Below are 18,019 nucleotides of genomic sequence, written 5' to 3' on the forward strand. Positions count from 1 at the left end.
GGAACAGGACTTTGGAGTGAGTTTAAGGATAATGAGGCATAATTAGCTCCATGCTTGGAACATAGTAAGTGTCCGTGGCAGATGGTACTGCCCAGAGATGGCCATGACAATATCTATTCCATCCCACAGGCTCCTTTTCTCATGTGATGGTGACACTTTTGCATTGACCATTGGGTTTAGATTCCCTCCACTTGAACCAGGATGTACCTTGGTAATCACCTTGGCAAACAGGGTATGATGGAAGTGATGCTAGGTGACTTCTGAGGCTAGGTCATAAAAGTGTGTGCCTGGCTCTCTCACTCTGTCTTGAGACACATGCCCAGGGAGCCATGAGCCAACATGTAAGTTGTGTGGTTACCCTGTGGCCTCCATGCTGGAGAGAGCATGTGGGGAGACCCCTCAGAGGTAGAGCCCCAGCTCTTCCAGACCCCAGACCTTTGAGTGTGTCCAAAAAGTGTATCAACTCCTATTGGCTGTTTGGGAGTTAATGAGTGGCAATAAAGGCTAATTGGATCATCTGAGACCGGAAGGTTTGGACTGTGCAAATGAGGGACAACCAGGATGAAAGTCCTGTATGTGGCAGCCTAGGAAGGGGTGTTCATCCCTCATCTCTTCCCTGTGAGCCTTCTGTAGGCTAAGGTAATAAGGCATCCTTTGTTACATCATTTTAAACTTTTCCCAACACTTCCATATCAATAATCTCATTTCAGCCACATCATATGCCTCCAGGATGGAGTAGGACAGGGATTATTTACTCCATACGCTAGCTGGGCAAACTGAGGCACAATAAGGGGAGGTGACAAGATTCAAGGACATACATTTGGTTAGGGGCAGAGCAAAGAAAGTATATTCTCCTTGCCTTCAAAGCCTAGTTCTTCAAGTTGCTAGCTGTGTGACCTTAGGCAAGCTACTTAACTTCTCTGCCTCAGTTTTTTCATCTGTAGAGCAGGGATAAAGATGGCACTCCTTTAGAGGGTTGTGGTGAGGATTAATTTAGATATTTCATGTGAAGTGTTTAGGACATTACTAGCAGGTAGGGAAAAGCTAGGAAGTGGCTGAATTGGGGTTTCAATCAGGTAGTCTAACTCCAGACTCCACACTGGTGAGCCCAAGTCCTGGAAATTCCCACCAATCCCCCAAAAGGACGCCAGATAGCAATATCCCAGGTACTCCCACCATTTCCCGGAGAGCCTAATTTTTGAGTCCATCTTGGCCACCCTTCTCTGTTCACTGTGCCTTGAATACATGATTCCTGAACTGAAGGCAGCACCATCACCTCCTCCTTTGTTAGTGCAGCCCAAGATTTCATTGGTTTTTTTTGGCAGTCACATCACACCATTGACTCATCCTGAGTCAAATCCTAAGTGTTCTTACCACAGGTGCTAGCATCAAGCTGCTTTCCTACCCATCTAGGATTGGTGCAGTTGGAGATTTAACAAATCTGACTACAGCATTGTGTAGTTTGTTAGGTTTTGCCTGTTGGCGTCTCCTGCTTGAGAAAGAACCCAGATGAGCTCCTCCTTCCTGGGTACCTGGAGGTACCCTCTATGCTTCTAATATACCCTCCCTTTTCTCTTAAGTTAGTTTGAGTGGCTTGCTGTTACCTGCAGCCAAAAAAGTAAGCCGTGGACTGACTTCTGGGCAGTCCACAGGTAGGAAGGAAGGAGGTGTGGCACGGATGTCATGAGTGGTAGAGTGTGGAGAAGGCAAACACTGGGAGCTTGTGCCACGTCCCACATCCCACGTCCAAGCCCGTGGCTGGCATTGCAGTTGATCACGAGTCTTTTTCCTGCTGAGTCTGGATATGGCCTCAACTTTGATCAGCTGTCTCCTGAATAGAACAGAGACGGTGTTCTAAGAGGACACTGGCATAATTAATCAGGCGTCTAGAATATTGGTTGTTTAGATGGCTCCCTAGCTCTCTAAATGTACTGCCATTTAACCCACATTTTCCCAGCTTGCCCACAAGGATGAAATGATATTTTTGTCATGTCTAATTTCTTGCTGAACTACAAATTCTCTAAGTGGCCACATTGCTTGATCCTACTAGTCTAGCAAGCTGTGAATGGTGCTTGCTCAGATGGTCACTGGGTGGTTGTCTCTGGACCCCACAGTGGGTGGGTGGGTCAGAGTGGATGGAACCCAGTCCCAGAGCCCAATGGGCATCACTTTTGCAGTTGGTGGTGAGATGCCAAGTGCTGTGAGGGGATATCCACCAGGTGCCTTTGCTCAGGTGACATATGGCACACGGCAGATGGACTCTGGTATGTCTACAGCTCTCTGCGTAACTCCCGCGCGGTATCAAAAGACAGTGCTGACTCAAGTGGAGGCTGAGCCACCCCCAGATGCTTTTCCACCTTGTCCTTGGATCCTGCAAGTTATGTCCTAATTGGTCCCCGTTCTTCCCCCACCTCAGTTCCTAGTCTAGGGTCACCTTTCTATTCTGGGAAGAGGTAGCTTCACCCTTACTTATATTCTCTCAAATATATTGTCTATGCACAAGCCCTTCTTATTCTCCTGTGCCTAGGCTTTTGAAGCTCGAAGTTAGTCATTAACTTTTCTCTTTTCCTCTGCTTTCTTTTATGCCATCGCTTCCTTGAGGGAAGGAATGCAGACTGCCGGGCTGACCAAAACAGGAGAGAGGCACAGGGGTATGAGGAAATGCCAGAATTAAAAAGCACATCGGTGCATGTTTTAGAAATGTAATCCCACTACACAGGTTATAGAAACTTCGTCAAGCCAGTCTGAGCAAATTAGGGGAGTTTATGGTAAGAGTGAAGTTTAGGGAGGGCAGGGGTAGAAATTTGTCACAAAGGATGGGGCTCAGGAGCCGGGCAGCATCGGAAGCTTGGAGGAAGGCGCTCTCACCGTTGTCACTGTGTTGGGTGCCGCAGTCTCTCATCTCTGCCCCTCTCGGAATGTCTACTTTCTTTTTTTGACATCTTTATTGAAGTGTAATTGCTTTAGAGTGGTGTGTTAGTTTCTGCTTTATAACAAAGTGAATCAGCTATGCATATACATATATCCCCATATCTCCTCCCTCTTGCGTCTCCCTCCCACCCTCCCTATCCCACCCCTCTAGGTGATCACAAAGCACCGAGCTGGTCTCTGTGTGCTATTCAGCTGCTTCCCACTAGCTATCTATTTTACATTTGGTAGTGTATGTATGTCCATGCCACTCTCTCACTTAGTCCCAGCTTACCCTTCCCCCTTCCCGTATCCTCAGGTCCCTTCTCTACATCTGTGTCTTTATTCCTGTCCTGCCCCTAGGTTCTTCAGAACTTTTTTTTTTTAGATTCTATATATATGTGTTAGCATACGGTATTTATTTTTCTCTTTCTGACTTACTTCACTCTGTATGACAGTCTCTAGGTCCATCCACCTCACTACAAATAACTCAATTTCGTTTCTTTTTATGGCTGAGCAATATTCCATTGTATATATGTGCCACATCTTCTTTATCCATTCATCTGTCGATGGACACTTAGGATGCTTCCATGTCCTGGCTATTGTAAATAGAGCTGCAATGAACATTGTGGTCCATGACTCATTTTGAATTATGGTTTTCTCAGGGTATATGCCCAGTAGTGGGATTGCTGGGTTGTATGGTAGTTCTATTTTTAGTTTTTTAAGGAACCTCCATACTGTTCTCCATAGTGGCTGTTGGTGGGAATCAATTTACATTCCCACCAACAGTGCAAGAGGGTTCCCTTTTCTCCACACCCTCTCCAGCATTTATTGTTTGTAGATTTTTTGATGATGGCCATTCTGACCAGTGTGAGGTGATACCTCATTGTAGTTTTGATTTGCATTTCTCTAATGATTAGTGATTTTGAGCATCCTTTCACGTGTTTGTTGGCAATCTGTATATCTTCTTTGGAGAAATGTCTCTTTAGGTCTTCTGCCCATTTTTGGATGGGGTTGTTTGTTTTTTTGATACTGACCTGCGTGAGCTGCTTGTAAATTTTGGGGATTAATCCTTTGTCAGTTGCTTCATTTGCAAATATTTTCTCCTGTTCTGAGGGTTGTCTGTCTTGTTTATGGTTTTCTTTGCTGTGCAAAAGCTTTTAAGTTTCATTAGGTCCCATTTGTTTATTATTGTTTTTATTTCCATTTCTCTAGGAGGTGGGTCAAGAAGGATCTTGCTGTGATTGATGTCATAGAGTGTTCTGCCTATATTTTCCTCTAAGAATTATAGTGTCTGGCCTTACATTTAGGTCTTTAATCCATTTTGAGTTTATTTTTGTGTATGGTGTTAGGGAGTGTTCTAATTTCATTCCTTTCCAGGTAGCTGTCCACTTTTCCCAGCACCACTTAGGAATGCAAGAGATTTCTGTACATTAATTTTGTATCCTGCTACTTTACCAGATTCATTGATTAGCTCTAGTAGTTTTCTGGTAGCATCTTTAGGATTCTTTATATATAGTATCATGTCATCTGCAAACAGTGACAGCTTTACTTCTTCTTTTCTGATTTGGATTCCTTTTATTTCTTTTTCTTCTCTGATTGCTGTGGCTAAAACTTCCAAAACTATGTTGAGTAATAGTGGTGAGAGTGGAGGAATGTCTGCTTGACTCCTCTCTCTCAGGACTGGCTTTCATGGCTGTGGTGGGCACATGACATGTGGATCCCCAGTGCTGCCTCTAGCTCAAATGGTGCTTTTGTACCAATTAGAAAAGCTGCCGTTTCACAGAAACTGTCTACTGAGGACTGTCTTAAAAACACACAAATAAGGGAGGACCACAAATGTTAATGTCCCCTCCAAAGTTGTTTAGTGAACCACTTGTAGAGTTGTGTGCTGTGACTGCAAGGATGCCTCCAGTTATCCTCAGAAGCAGCCATAGAGAAGAATCAACATTCCTGAGTCCTAGCCCCCGAGAGAAAGAAACTTATCGGTCCAGTCTGGGCCAGGTGTCTGCCTGTCTGTGCTTCAGTCAGCTGTTGCAGGAGGCAGGCTCACCTGTATATGCATGTCTTCAGACAATTGGCTGTGAGGGTTGGGCAGATCACCCCAAAATGCACATTATAGAGGTTCATCACGTTCATGTTAGGGTACTTCTTTGGCAAATCCCCCAAATTTAACACATCATTTAAAATACTGAATTAATAAATCTCAGGATAAAAGTTCTTTAGCAGGATCAACGTGGTAGTTCCTTTTGGGGCCAGTCACTCTACAGGTCACCTAAAGCATCATTGTCTGGTGGTGTTGCTTAAAATGGGATGTATCAGCTTAAATGTCACTTCTTCGGTAAACCTTACTTGATCCCCTATAGGAAACAATGTTCCCTTCACTCAAACAAGGTAAATGAAGGGTGCTTTTCCAAAGGTGAGGGCAGAGTTAAGGGACTCCAACAAGGAAAGTTGATGCCTCCTTGGAGCTAGCAAGAGCTGGCAGCCTTACCTCTGCTGGACTTGAATAGGCAGGGGTGGGAGCAGCTTTTGGGGCCAGGAGAAAGTGGTGGGAGTTGTAGGGATTGTGTAGAGGGTGCCTGGCAGAACCTGTGACCTCAGGGAGAGGGGGGTAGCTAGCCCACCAGGGAAGGAGCTGGGAAAGTAAATACCTCGCCCTCATTCTCTCCGCCTCTCCAGTCTCCTGCCAGTGCCTTGATTGGCTGAATCTAACTGGAAGCCAGAGGACAAGAGATCCTGTTGAAACAATCCATACATGTTAGCCTCCCGAGGGCACAAAGGATGGAAAGAGATGGAAAATGGATCTGGGAGCGGCAAATGGAAAATATCCAGCACGTCCCAAACTAGGTACCTCCGCTGTTTGCCACTCCAGACGACTGCATTTCCCCATCATAATACTCATTCTAATTTATTGTATCTATTGGGAGATTAAGCATGTGGTAAGGATTGTGTCCAACTTGTTCACTGCTCTATTCCCGGTGCCTACCACTGTGCCTGCTTTGCAATGGTGTGCAATAGAGCTTGGGAAATGAGTGGGTGGATATGTCTGATGTCCTCTCATGGGCCATAAATGTCTTTGGGAACAGTGAATCTCCCAGCACCATGATTGCACATAAAAGGAACTATCTGGTGAATGAATATCTGTGCAACTGTGTGAATGGATGAATTCTAAGGATGGGGCACCTAGAAAATCCCATGGTGCCAAGTTTATGTTAGGATTCAACCCCAAATTCATTAAATTTAGCAAGACCTGTTCCTTCCTGAGAGACACGGGAGCTTATACCTGAGTCATCTTCTCCCACCCTGTATCCACACCACCTTGATCTGGTAGCATCCCCTCCATTTCCTTGGAAGCAGACTAGGGATGCTTACCTCAACCCTAGCTGAGGAATGAGCTGTAACCCAGGCTGAGATGATCAGACTCTCCCTGGGAATCAGCCTCTCAAATCCACCAACGATGGGAAATGTACCCCTCTCCTTGCCTTCTACCTTTTTTTTTTCTTAAGTTGACCAGAGGTAGTGTTTGTTGAATGCATTCAAAAACTGATACACTTGAACACCAGGAGGAGGATTCCAGACTTATCAGGCCATATGGCGATGTGGTTAAGGTCTTGAGCTTTGTAGCTGTACTGCTTGATTTGAATCCCAGCTCTGCCACTTCTTAGCTGTGTGACTTTAGGCAAGTTACTTGTCTTCTCTGTGCCTCAGTTTCTTAATCTTTAAAATGGGAGGATTCCATGAGTTAAAGCATGCAAAAGTATGTGCCTGGCACATGGTGAACACTCAGTAAATATCTTCGGGGTCTTGACCATCCAAGCAACTTGAGAAAAAATAATTGATGGAGTTATAATTCTTTAAACAATGGAGAAAAGAAAATCACAATCATGGAATAAATTGGAATGAATTAGACATTTCTCAAGGGTTACTTGTATCTTCCCACCCACTCTGCTGTAGGGTGGGTGTAGAGAAAAAAGGATCTAGAGCTATTTCTAAAGGAAGCATTAAAAAATGAGCTGGTGCCTTTTTAATTTTTCAAGAAAATCTAGAGGCCAATGGCTGTATCTGGTATTTACTCTTCTTTTTCTGCGAAGTTCATGGGTTCTTGGCTCTAAATAAGCTTAGTTCTCTATAGCTTTCCACAAGGAAATTAAATTTTCAGGTCATGCACAAAAGTTTAGTTATCACTAATATAATCATCGGTGCTGTCACTGCAGGGCTGTAGGATTCAAGACGGGGGAGGATGGGTTTTGACAGCAATAAAAAAATTCCTCCTCTGGCCCTCCCTCTCAGACACGCAGACACGTGCCCCTCAAGTACACACCAGCACAACCATATACATCTGTGCACAAAGGTATGGGCTTTCTCAGGAGCAGTTATTATCCTGAGTGGTTTTTTAAAACTCAACCCAACCAGCCTTTTGGGGGTGTCTAGTTAGCCTGAGCCAAGCATTGAGGGCGCAAGAGAGAGGAGGTGCTCTCAGCATGATTATGTCCTGGTCCTGCCTTCCAGGAGATTCCACAGTGATGTGCTAGGGAAGAGAGAGACACGTACCAGGATCCAATAAAAGGTAGACTGTGATAAGGGCTACCTGAGAGGTTAAAAAGTTGCTAAAGGTTGCTTTCTTTTTTTAACTTATTTTTTATGTGATTCTGGAGTATTTTCATACACTCTCAGTGTAGTTTTTGTAGTCAGCCAGCCTTGTTCTGTATCCGTCTGGATTTGACTGTGGGATTTACTACTTAAGAGTAGTGACACTCTCCTAGGCTGGTTTCCTAGTCTGTAACAGGATATTAATATCACCTCTCTGTATGTGCTAAGATTGCATTCTGCTGCAAATAACAAAGGTCAGATGGCAGTGGCTTAACCAAATAAAAACTTACATTTCTCATGCAACAAGTGGTTCAGAGGTGGGCAATCTGGAGTTGGTATCAGTGCTCAAGGGACTCCTCAAGGACCCAGGGTCTTGCTGCCCCAGCATCCAGGGCCACAAGGTAGCTATTCCAGTTCCAGGCAAAGTGGCAAGAAGCCAACTGTGTCTGTCCCACTTTGGAGAGCTTTCTGGAGAGCCCAACTTAGTGACTCCATCTTACCCTTCATCGGCCACAGCTATGCTGGGATGACCAACGCTACCTGCAAAGGAATCTGGGATATCAAGTATTTTAACTGGACATGTTGTTGCCTCAAACAAAACTGAGGTCCTGTGAGGACGCAAGAGGGGGAGACCCCAGCATATCTGCCACATTCTCTTGGGGATTGTTGAGAGGATTCCCTGAGAAATGTCAAACTCTTGGCCCATTGCCTGACGTGTAACTATCATTACCAACTGAGACTCTTTCCAATGTCTTCCCCGAGGAGGATCCCCCAGCAAAGTGGCCAGTGGAGACTTAGGCTCCTCACTGTCCTGGGACTGCCCCCGCCCCCGCTCGTGTGCATCTGACTCATGTCTCATAATGAGGCAATCTCAGCTCCTAGACAAAGTCTTCCCTCATCTCTCTGGTCCTCAAAGGCATCACCTGCTCTTTTGAAAACTGTAGCACGAAACTGACTATATTACTCAAATGTAATTTAACATACGTTTCCTGGTATGACTAAATTTATATCTCTGTGTTTATTTTTTCTCTCAATAAGATTATAAATTTCTTGAGGGCAGAAATTATGTTTTATTCCTGCATCCCTGCCTCAAAGCTTTCATTACTGGTTCTTACACATAGTAGATGCTCCTGTTTAATAGACTGTAGGGTATGGTGAGGCAGCCAACTTTTGTTTAAGTTGCTAGTACGGCTGGGGATATGGTACTCCAGAGATTTATCCACATATGTGCAATAATGAGTCACATTCTTTGGGTCATTTGCTATTTTGTCCACATTGGTTTTCAGAGTGAAGATGGCCAAGATGTGGTCTAGTAAACATGGATTGTGGTCACTCTCTGAAAAAGAGCGGGATAAAAAGCAAAGTTTAGAATGCCTATGTGGAATCAAGTATTCACTCATTCATTTATTCAACTGAGTGCCTGCTGTGTGCTAGGCACCATGCTGAGTTTGAACCACTTGATCCTGTGTCCCTTCCCTCAACTTCTTCCCATCCTGAGTCGAGATGAGCTTCTTTGCTCAGCAGTACTCACTTTCTTTAGGTTTTCACTGAAGGGGACTTCCCTGAACCCATCAATTTCAAAACCATTTCCTAATCTCGACTCAGCCCCTTGCTTTCAAGGGGAGCCCTGACAAATAATTAAGAGAGAAGAACATGAAGTAGGACTACTGTGGGTGGGAAAGCCCCATACATACTTGCCCCTTTTTTTAACCAGCTCATGTCCTGGTCCCTTTAGTGTCCCCAAATGAGCTATCAGTACCCCCTTTTCTCCCAGTCCAGTGGAAAGGAAAGGATTTGTCTTCAAGCAGTTTAGATTTCATCCCTTAAAATGAATGAATTCAGCAAATGATTTCTGAGCCCTTATTATGTATAAAGTACTATGCTGGTATGGGTGACGAGAACACAGAGATATTAAATCAGTTAAGTAAGTGACTCAATGTTTGATTAGACTGTGCTAGCTAATGGGGGTATCTTCATCTTTGTAAGACTGATAGAGCACTTTCTCTGTGCCAAGCCCTGTGCTTAATGCCATACATAATTTTTCTCCTCTGAGGATTTACATCAACACTCTGAGACAGGTGGAAGGTAGAATAATTAACCTTTATCTCCTCCACCCCACCCCCTACCTCCTGCTTCGTGTTGAATCCACGAGGGAAAGGAGAGGGTTGGAAATCTAAAGTCAGGGTCTGAAATTCTGGGAAGAGACCACTTGTTGGTGGGGTGCCCTTTGCCAACATGGGGTGACTTCAGTAGAGCAGAAATTGCAGCATTTTTGGGTGGCAGAGGCCTGAGATATCTCTCCCACACCTTGCCTCTGAGTCTCTTTCAAGCCCAGAGGGGTAGATGAGATCTAAAAATGTCTCCATGTCCCTTGATAGGGGAGAGGAAGTTAAAAAGTCAGAGCCAGATGCCAGCCAGGGGGTCACTGTGATGTGGTTTGAGGTGATGTCATGGCAGAGTCTTTGTATGGATGAGCCATAGTTGGGGCCTCAGGATCAACAGAGCCAAGGAGATGCTGAGTCACACAGAGAACAACCTGCATTTACTGTGCCACTATTACATCAGCTGTGAACACTTTAGAAGTGGGTATGACAAGGGAGAAGCCAACACCCAAGCCCAGAGTGATGAAGTATCTCAGTGGAGGCCAGCCATGATGTTGGGTGGTACCTGGACCTGCCAGGATGACAGGCTTTATCTGGAACAGATGACCTTCCCATGAAGCCAGGAGGGTGGGAAAAATCCTCCTGGGAATTTAGCTTCCCCCTCCAGGGAGACAAGAAGGAGAGAGAGAGGGGAGAACTTTCAGTTCAATGGAATAAATTACCCCAAAGAGATGGGCTTTGGCCAGACAAGTGTTGGCGTTATCTTAATGTGGAAAGATTAAGAGTTTTATTCACCATTTGCAGGAAGAGTGGTTGCAAAATTGTGATTGAGAAGTTTATATCCACAAGAGGAATTTAGGTAAAAACATCCTCAAATATTTCCTTTTCTAGTCTTCTACTCTTGGCTTTCCTCTCAGAGAGCCTCCTCATAATCTGAAGTGCCTGCCAGGACCAAGTAGATATTAAACCTATGAATGATGGCTGAGGCTTCATTTGTTGACTCCATGGTTTCCCCGAGGGAACATGTATTCATATTCATCTTTTAATCATGGAGAAATTAGAGGATGACTCACCCTTCAAAGCTGAGGGGGAAGACATGATGCCTTTGACTAGAGTCCCTCTGGCTCCTGGTTCCTTCCAGGTAGGGACAAGGTGGCCCAGTGAGGAGGGCACAAGGGAAGGGGCAGGAGGTGCTGGGAGAGAGGTGGTGGCTATTTTGAACAAGGGGCTCTTCCTGTCAGGGGCTCCATCTTGACTCAGACCCAGGCTCCAGCTCAGAAGTTCAGCTCCCTTCTCCAACACCCGCTCTTAGATTCACACACTCACATACAAGACCTCTCCTCACCACAACAGCTAGCAATGACCCTGCCCTAAGGCCCTTGCCTCTTCCAAAGGCAGGAAGAGGAAGGAATTATGGAAAAAACAACAAAACCAAAAAAACCTACTCCCTTCCTGGGAGTATAAGCAATTCCAGTTAATTTCTTTTGCACCAAATGAGGGTGCCGAGGACATTGAAATGGGGTGACCTCCACGGTGTGGGTTCAACTTACAGAAACTCAATATACCAATTAACAAACCAGATCAATTAAGAGCTGATTATGCACTTTATAGGCAACTGCTTTGCTTCAGCCTGGGATACCTTTGAGCAGTTGCTCCCTAGGCATTTAGGAATTTGCTTATAGATCGTGACTATTGGATGGAAGGCAGAGAGAAGCAGAAAAATAGTTAGGAGACATTGTCTGCTATAGATCCAGGAGGAATGAAGAAAAAAGATGAAGTACCTCTGAAATTATGTAAATCAATGGGAAAGCAGGATGGACTTCCCAAATTTAATGTATATGCAACTTTGCATAGCATTATAAAATAATAGCTTTTGCAAAAACCTAACATTTACTTTATATAACGAACTTGATAGTTTACTTGCATGCATCCTCACAAGATCTGTAAGAGGTAGGTATTATTGTCCTCATTCTGTAGATGAGTAAAACGAGGCCCGGGATGTGAAGAAACTTGTCAAAGTCCCAGATGTTTGAAGTTCACATTACTCCATCAATCAACAGTCATAAATCCAACAGTGGGTATATGTCTCTCTCCCTTTCTTTTTTGGTACGAAGCACAAAGGGTTAATCAGTATTCACGTCTCTATTTGAAAAATGTTCTTTAAAAAGGCAACTATTTTTGGATAGAGTGAATTAAAGAGCAAACACTAGTCTCACTGCTGGTTTATTTTCACCGAGTGCACACACTCCTCCAGCAATAATTCATCCAGGATGTGAGCTGGAACTCATTAGAAGTCACTGGGCCTGGGGGAGAAGATAAAACCATGATTAAAGACATCTGCGCCCTTAAGGACAATTTATTATCTTGGATTTCATTTTTTGTTAAATTTTATTTATTCTTGGCTGCGTTGGGTCTCCGTCGCTGCTCGTGGGCTTTAGTTGCGGACAGCGGGGGCTACTCTTCATTATGGTGCATGGGGTTCTCATTGCGGTGGCTTCTCTTGTTGTGGAGCATGGGATCTAGGCACATGGGATTCAGTAGTTGTGGCTCGCGGGCTCTAGAGCACAGGCTCAGTAGTTGTGGTGCCCGGGTTTAGTTGCTCCGCGGCATGTGGGATCTTCCTGGACCAGAGCTCGAACCCACGTCCCCCGCATTGGCAGGTGGATTCTTAACCACTGCGCCACCAGGGAAGTCCCTTGGATTTAATTTTTTTTTTTTTTAATAAAGGCGATTTCATTTTGGCTTATATCACTGGGTTATTTTCTAAATTTATTTATTTGTTTATTTATTTATTTGGCTATGTTGGGTTTTCGTTTCTGTGCGAGGGCTTTCTCTAGTTGCGGCAAGCGGGGGCCACTCTTCATCGCGGTGCGAGGGCCTCTCACTATCGTGGCCTCTCTTGTTGCGGAGCACAGGCTCCAGACACGCAGGCTCAGTAGTTGTGGCTCACAGGCCTAGTTGCTCCGCAGCATGTGGGATCTTTCCAGACCAGGGCTCGAACCCGTGTCCCCTGCATTGGCAGGCAGATTCTCAACCACTGCGCCACCAGGGGGCCGGATTTCATTTTTAATAGGAGATGCTAATTCATACAAGAAGTCCCCGGGGCAAATGAGTGGTGCACTGTAATTATTGTGGGTCTCTGCAGTGTCCAAGTATGTGCTGGCTCCTGGGCTGGGCGAGGTACCAGGTCTGCGTGGAGGTGCCAGGCCTGGGAACTCCCTGGAACCTTGACCAGCCTGGCGTGGTGGAAGGATTCTCTCTCTCAGTGCCACAAAACAGGACATGACTCCAAGTGGTCCCTTATGAGTTGGCTAATTTTTTCTCAAAAATTTCTCCGTTTATCACAATGGGAGGCTAAAAACTTGGCCCTTGAGATCAGGTTCAAAGCATTAAGATAGGTAGCAGGTGGCAGAGAGGAGTGACTATACTGAGAGTCAGATTCTCCCAGTTAGCAAAGTGGATGATAATGATCCACGATGGACCTTAAGTCCCTTGTCTGCAAAATGAGGAGGTGATGACACAGCCTCAAGGTCCTTTTCAAATCTGTGATAGAGTTAGAAAGGTGAGGGATGGGGGGAGACATCCTGGAGTTCAATTTCGTGCTCAGTCCCTTCCTTTACTGGGATGTTGGAAATATGTATAACAACAGCAGCAAAATAATGTTGGTTATTTACTGATGGTGAGACATAATGCTAAATTCTGTAAATATTGAGTCAATCCTATGAAGTAGGCATTGCCATTATCTCCATTTCATAGTGAGGGAACTGGAGCACCGAGGGCCTAGGTGACTTACCCAAGGTCACATGGGTCCAGGTAGTATAACTTCAGCACCTGCTTTCCCAGTCACTACAGTCTTCATCTGTAAAATGGGAGTAATGACCTATCTACCTCAGAGGGTTACAGTGCGGATGAAATGACATTATGAACTAAAGTGCTGAGCATAGTTCCCGGCACATGATAATAGCTTGTTAAGTAAATTGGGTTTGTTTAGCTTGGAGAAGCTAATGAGAACAGGAGACTTAATTATTGCCTTCAAATATATGAAGGATTTTTAATGATTCACTTATGTTTGATGAATATTGAGCCCCTACAGAGCCAGACTAAATGCTTTGTATTATTCTTAAGTCTGTGTCATTCAGGAAGAGAATTTAATTTTAAACAGGAGAAATTTAATTAGCCATAAAAATAACTTGACCTTTATACTGGGTATAAGATTCCAGAGTAAACGATTGTAATCAGCTGTGAAGGTTGTATTCATGGTGTTTAAATGAATAGCTTCCAGGTACAACTGTGCAGGTTGTATACTGCACAAAACCAGGGGCTGCCATTTACACCATAGTGAATGTGTGAATAAGCATTCTTTGGAGCTGCATAATACACAACCTGCATGGCCCTTTGTGGCAGTCTGGCCTATTAGTCCTGAGGTGTTTAGGCTGAAGCTTGTCCTATTTCAGCTGAAGGAATCTTGGCTTTGGATAAAAGTTGAGAGTTGAGATAATTATCTAGGAAAGGTAAATATGTGGCTTATACAATACAACTCACCATACAGGGTCCCATGGCAGTCGTAGATAATAGATCATGGCCTCAGAATCCCTCTCAACACAACGTTCCAGGGAGTTGCTATCAATAAATCAGATTTGTCACTTTGGCTGAAACACAAGTTGTTCAGCACAGTGATGAGTAGTCATTCTGGGTTTGAACGTGAGCTCTGCCACATATGATACTGGTGACCTTAGTGAATCAGAAGGGCTGCTTTTGGCTGCAAATAACAGAAACCAAACTAAAAGATTACAGAGAGACACCCTCTTGAGAAACACTGTATCACCAAAGCTCTTGATGGAACAGGATAATTATATATGGAAAAACTTGAACATTGATGACTCAATGCAGAAGTGATTCAGGAGAGATTAGACGTTAAGTGTAAAGCAGATTTAGGAATACCTTGACTAATTTACTTCATATATATATTTAATCAATGTATAAGAGTGATAAGTGGTAGAAAAAACCTAGGAATAAGCAAGTCTAAATGCACTCTTTCACCAAGTATAATATAAAAATTCTAAACGATCAGAGTATAGTGTCATAGTTTACTTGGCAGCATTTTTTTCTTTCTAGTTGGACACAATGCAGTGGTGCATCTTACAACTGATGGCCTCTTAGATTAGAAGAAATGCAGCTTATCCTATCACAAGAAGGCCAGAGGGAGGGCAGTGCCAGAGTTGGCTAATTCAGCAACTCAGCAACATTGTTAGGGACACGGGTTCTTTTCATCTTTCCACACTGCCATCGTTAGTCTGTCAGCCTGTTCTTTTAGGTGGCTCCCCTCATGGCCCCCAGATGGCAGCCCCAATTCTAGGTACCGCATGCAGGTGACAATGTCCAGGGGCAGATAAGGGAGTGCCTCTCCTGTATCTTGTTTTGGTCAGAAAGGATTCCTAGCAGACTTCTCTTCACGTCTTACCGTCTATAATTGTGCCTCATGTTCCTAATCGTTGTCAATGGGAATGGGGTGAGGTAATGATAAATGGTGTTGCAGACAGAAGGAAGAGTATGTGCAAAGGTTAGGAGGCAAAAGGCTCTCTGCTTGTTTTCCAAGTGTAAGTCTTGCTTCTACAACCAGAACATAAGCTCCTCAAGCTTTTAAATCTTCCTAGATTGTAAACAACACCTAGTACAGAGGACTTGCTCCCCAGAAACCTTGCTGACTGACTAATAGCTGTCCTAATCTCTGAGGTAATTCAGGCCCAGATTTTCCTTTTCTTCAATGGCAGGTGGGGATTTTACCTATCTAGCTTTAGAGTGGCATTATAATTATAATATCAGCATAAGAACAGTACCAATAAATGCTAACACTTTTTGTGTCCTTACCATATATCAGACACTATCCTAAGTACTTTATATGTGTTATTTAATCCTCAAAACCATCCTTCAAGGTAGTTATCAATATTATTATCACCATTTCATTCTTGAAAGAGTCATTATGGCCAGGAGTGAAGTTGAGATATAGGTTTCCTCTCCTGCAGCATATAGACTGAGAGTTAAGAGAGGTAGTGATTCCCAAGGGGAAATTTGGGGTACTGTATTAGAAGAGGGGTTTTGGATGCTGGACCACAAAACAATAGATGTTCACTATACAATGAACAAATGGGTGAATGAATAAATTATATAGGACCAAGTAATAAAATCAGATATTGAGAGGAAAGTGCTATGGAATTTGTGGCAGGGCAGAATAATGCCCCCACCCCAAGATGTCCCCATCCTAATCCCTGGAACCTATGAATATATATTACCTTACATAGCAAAGAGGAATTTAAGTTGTAGATGGAATTAAGGTTGTTAATCAGCTGACCTTAGAATAAGGAGATTATCTTGGATTATCTGGGTATGCCCAATGTAATCATAAGAGTTCTTAAAAGGAGAAGACAGAGGCAGAAGAGGATGTCAGAATGATGTGATGGGTAAAATACTCAACTCACTGTTGCTGGCTTGAAGATGGAGGATGGGGACCATGAGCCAAGGAACACAGGCATCCTCTAGAAGGTAGAAAATTCAAGGAAATAGATTCTCTCCTAGAGCCTCTAGAAAGGAATGCAGCCCTGCTGATAATTTGATTTTAGCCCAGTGAGACTCATTTTGGACTTCTGACCTACAGAACTGTAGGATAATAAATTTGTGTTGTTTCAAGCCACTATGTTTGTGATAGTTATAACAGCAATAGAAAATTAATAGACTTCAAACAAAATAAAAGATATTCCAGACAGAATAAATGAATGAATAAATGAACGAGTGATACAGGATCATGTAATGAAATCAAAGTAGAGAGAAGACTGCCATAGAGTTCAAAGGAGGGAGAGCTCTTTGTTGATGTAGTCAAGGAGGGTTCATGGGGAAGGCAGGATTGTAATTGTAGTATTTTGTAAGCTCAACAAAAGGGGAGAAACTACTGGCTGAGGAAAATGGAAAGTTCAAAGGCAGGAATGAGTTGACACATTGGGAACTTCACTGAAATTGCAGGTTATGATTGGAGAAGAGTATGAGATGGGGTTGGGTAGGTAAGAAAAGGGTGACTGATGGAGGGTCTACAGATCTGGGATAAGATATTTCTATTTGTTCCAGTTAGCTAAGAGAAGGCAATGTAGGCTTTTGAATGGAAACCTTTTTGTGATGAAAACAGTAGTGCTCAGTGTGGATTAGGGACAGTGGAGGCCAGAGCTGGGCCAGGCTGGCAGTGTGGCAATGGAGACAGGCAGTCTGTCTCTAGGAGCAATGGCTGGAACTCAGCAGTTAAATAGAAACGAGGGAGTCAGCAGAGAACCGTGGAAGGCAGGGCCTCTTAACCTGGGGCTCTCCTCTGTCTGTGACTCAGGTCATCAAAGACACTCCTAAGATTAGATGCAAAATTTAGAGTGTTTGCAAGCTTCCCTGGGAGAGGGCCCACATCCTTTATTGGATTCTCAAAGGGCTCTGTGACTCCAGAAAGGTACAAGTCACTGATGTAATTTTAATTCACTTTATTGAAGAATAATATACATATAGAAAAGTGCACATATTATGAGTGCACAGCTTGCTGCATTTGCACAATCTGAATATCCCTAAGTAACCAGCACCCAAATCAAAAAACAGGACCCCAGAAGGTGCTTCTCAACCCCTTCCTATCATACCCCTGCCCCTCCTGGCCACCATAACCACTGTCTTGATTTCTAACTCTGCTAAAGTGTGAAGCTGGGGCTGCATAGGAATTGAGCCACCATTTCTAGGAGCAAGTATAGGCTAGAAAACCACCTATTATGGCTTTCCTCCAGCAGTTTTAAGATGGAATTGGATGAGAAAACCACTTTCGTGCTTTCCAGACATCCCCATATGGCTTTAGCTCAGGGCAGAACCCCTCCAAGCTGACCCCCTCCTTGGGTCTATGACCATCTGACTTGCTGCCAAGGCCGGGCTCTCCCCAAGGGCCTAAAATCTCTGTGCTTCACTCCGTTTGCTGCATTAGTCCCCGTAATCCTGGGGGCTGGGCTTCGGGAAGAACAAAATCTAATTTGGGCATTTCATTTTATGAGTTGATCATTATTTGGTTTCCTCTCTGGTTCAGAATCAAGGGCCAAGAACACAGGCTCGTAAGTACATAGTTACCGTGGTGTGTTTTCACGCTGCAGCAAGTGGCTAAAATGCGTTGGAGGGTAAGAGGATTAGACAGAGAACGGAGTCTAGTAAATATTAATAGGAAGTCATCCTGCGAGGTGATACAGAGCATTCCAGCAGACCCGTGGCCGGAGGAGACATAGACAGGACGTAACAGGGTTCAGGATCTATCTATTTGCCTTTTCAAACAATAGTCAAATGAATAACGGTAACTGGATTTCAGATACGGCTTCTGCCTAAGCACGTGAAAGCAGGGAACCCAAGCAAAAAGAAAT

At 44.1% G+C, this 18,019-nt stretch overlaps 1 long non-coding RNA gene across 1 annotated transcript in view; it reads left to right on the forward strand.

Moving 5' to 3' along the window:
* The window catches only part of LOC309623230, an 86,659-nt gene extending 70,069 nt beyond the window's left edge, over positions 1–16,590 (forward strand). The window contains exon 9 of the long non-coding RNA XR_014241278.1: positions 5,590–16,590. This is a non-coding gene — a long non-coding RNA (uncharacterized lncRNA). The remainder of the gene's footprint in view (positions 1–5,589) is intronic.
* Positions 16,591–18,019: the final 1,429 nt, after the last annotated feature.

The sequence above is a fragment of the Balaenoptera borealis genome, assembly GCF_965194805.1.
Source record: "Balaenoptera borealis genome assembly, chromosome: 2".
NCBI classification, from domain to species: Eukaryota; Metazoa; Chordata; class Mammalia; order Artiodactyla; family Balaenopteridae; genus Balaenoptera; species Balaenoptera borealis.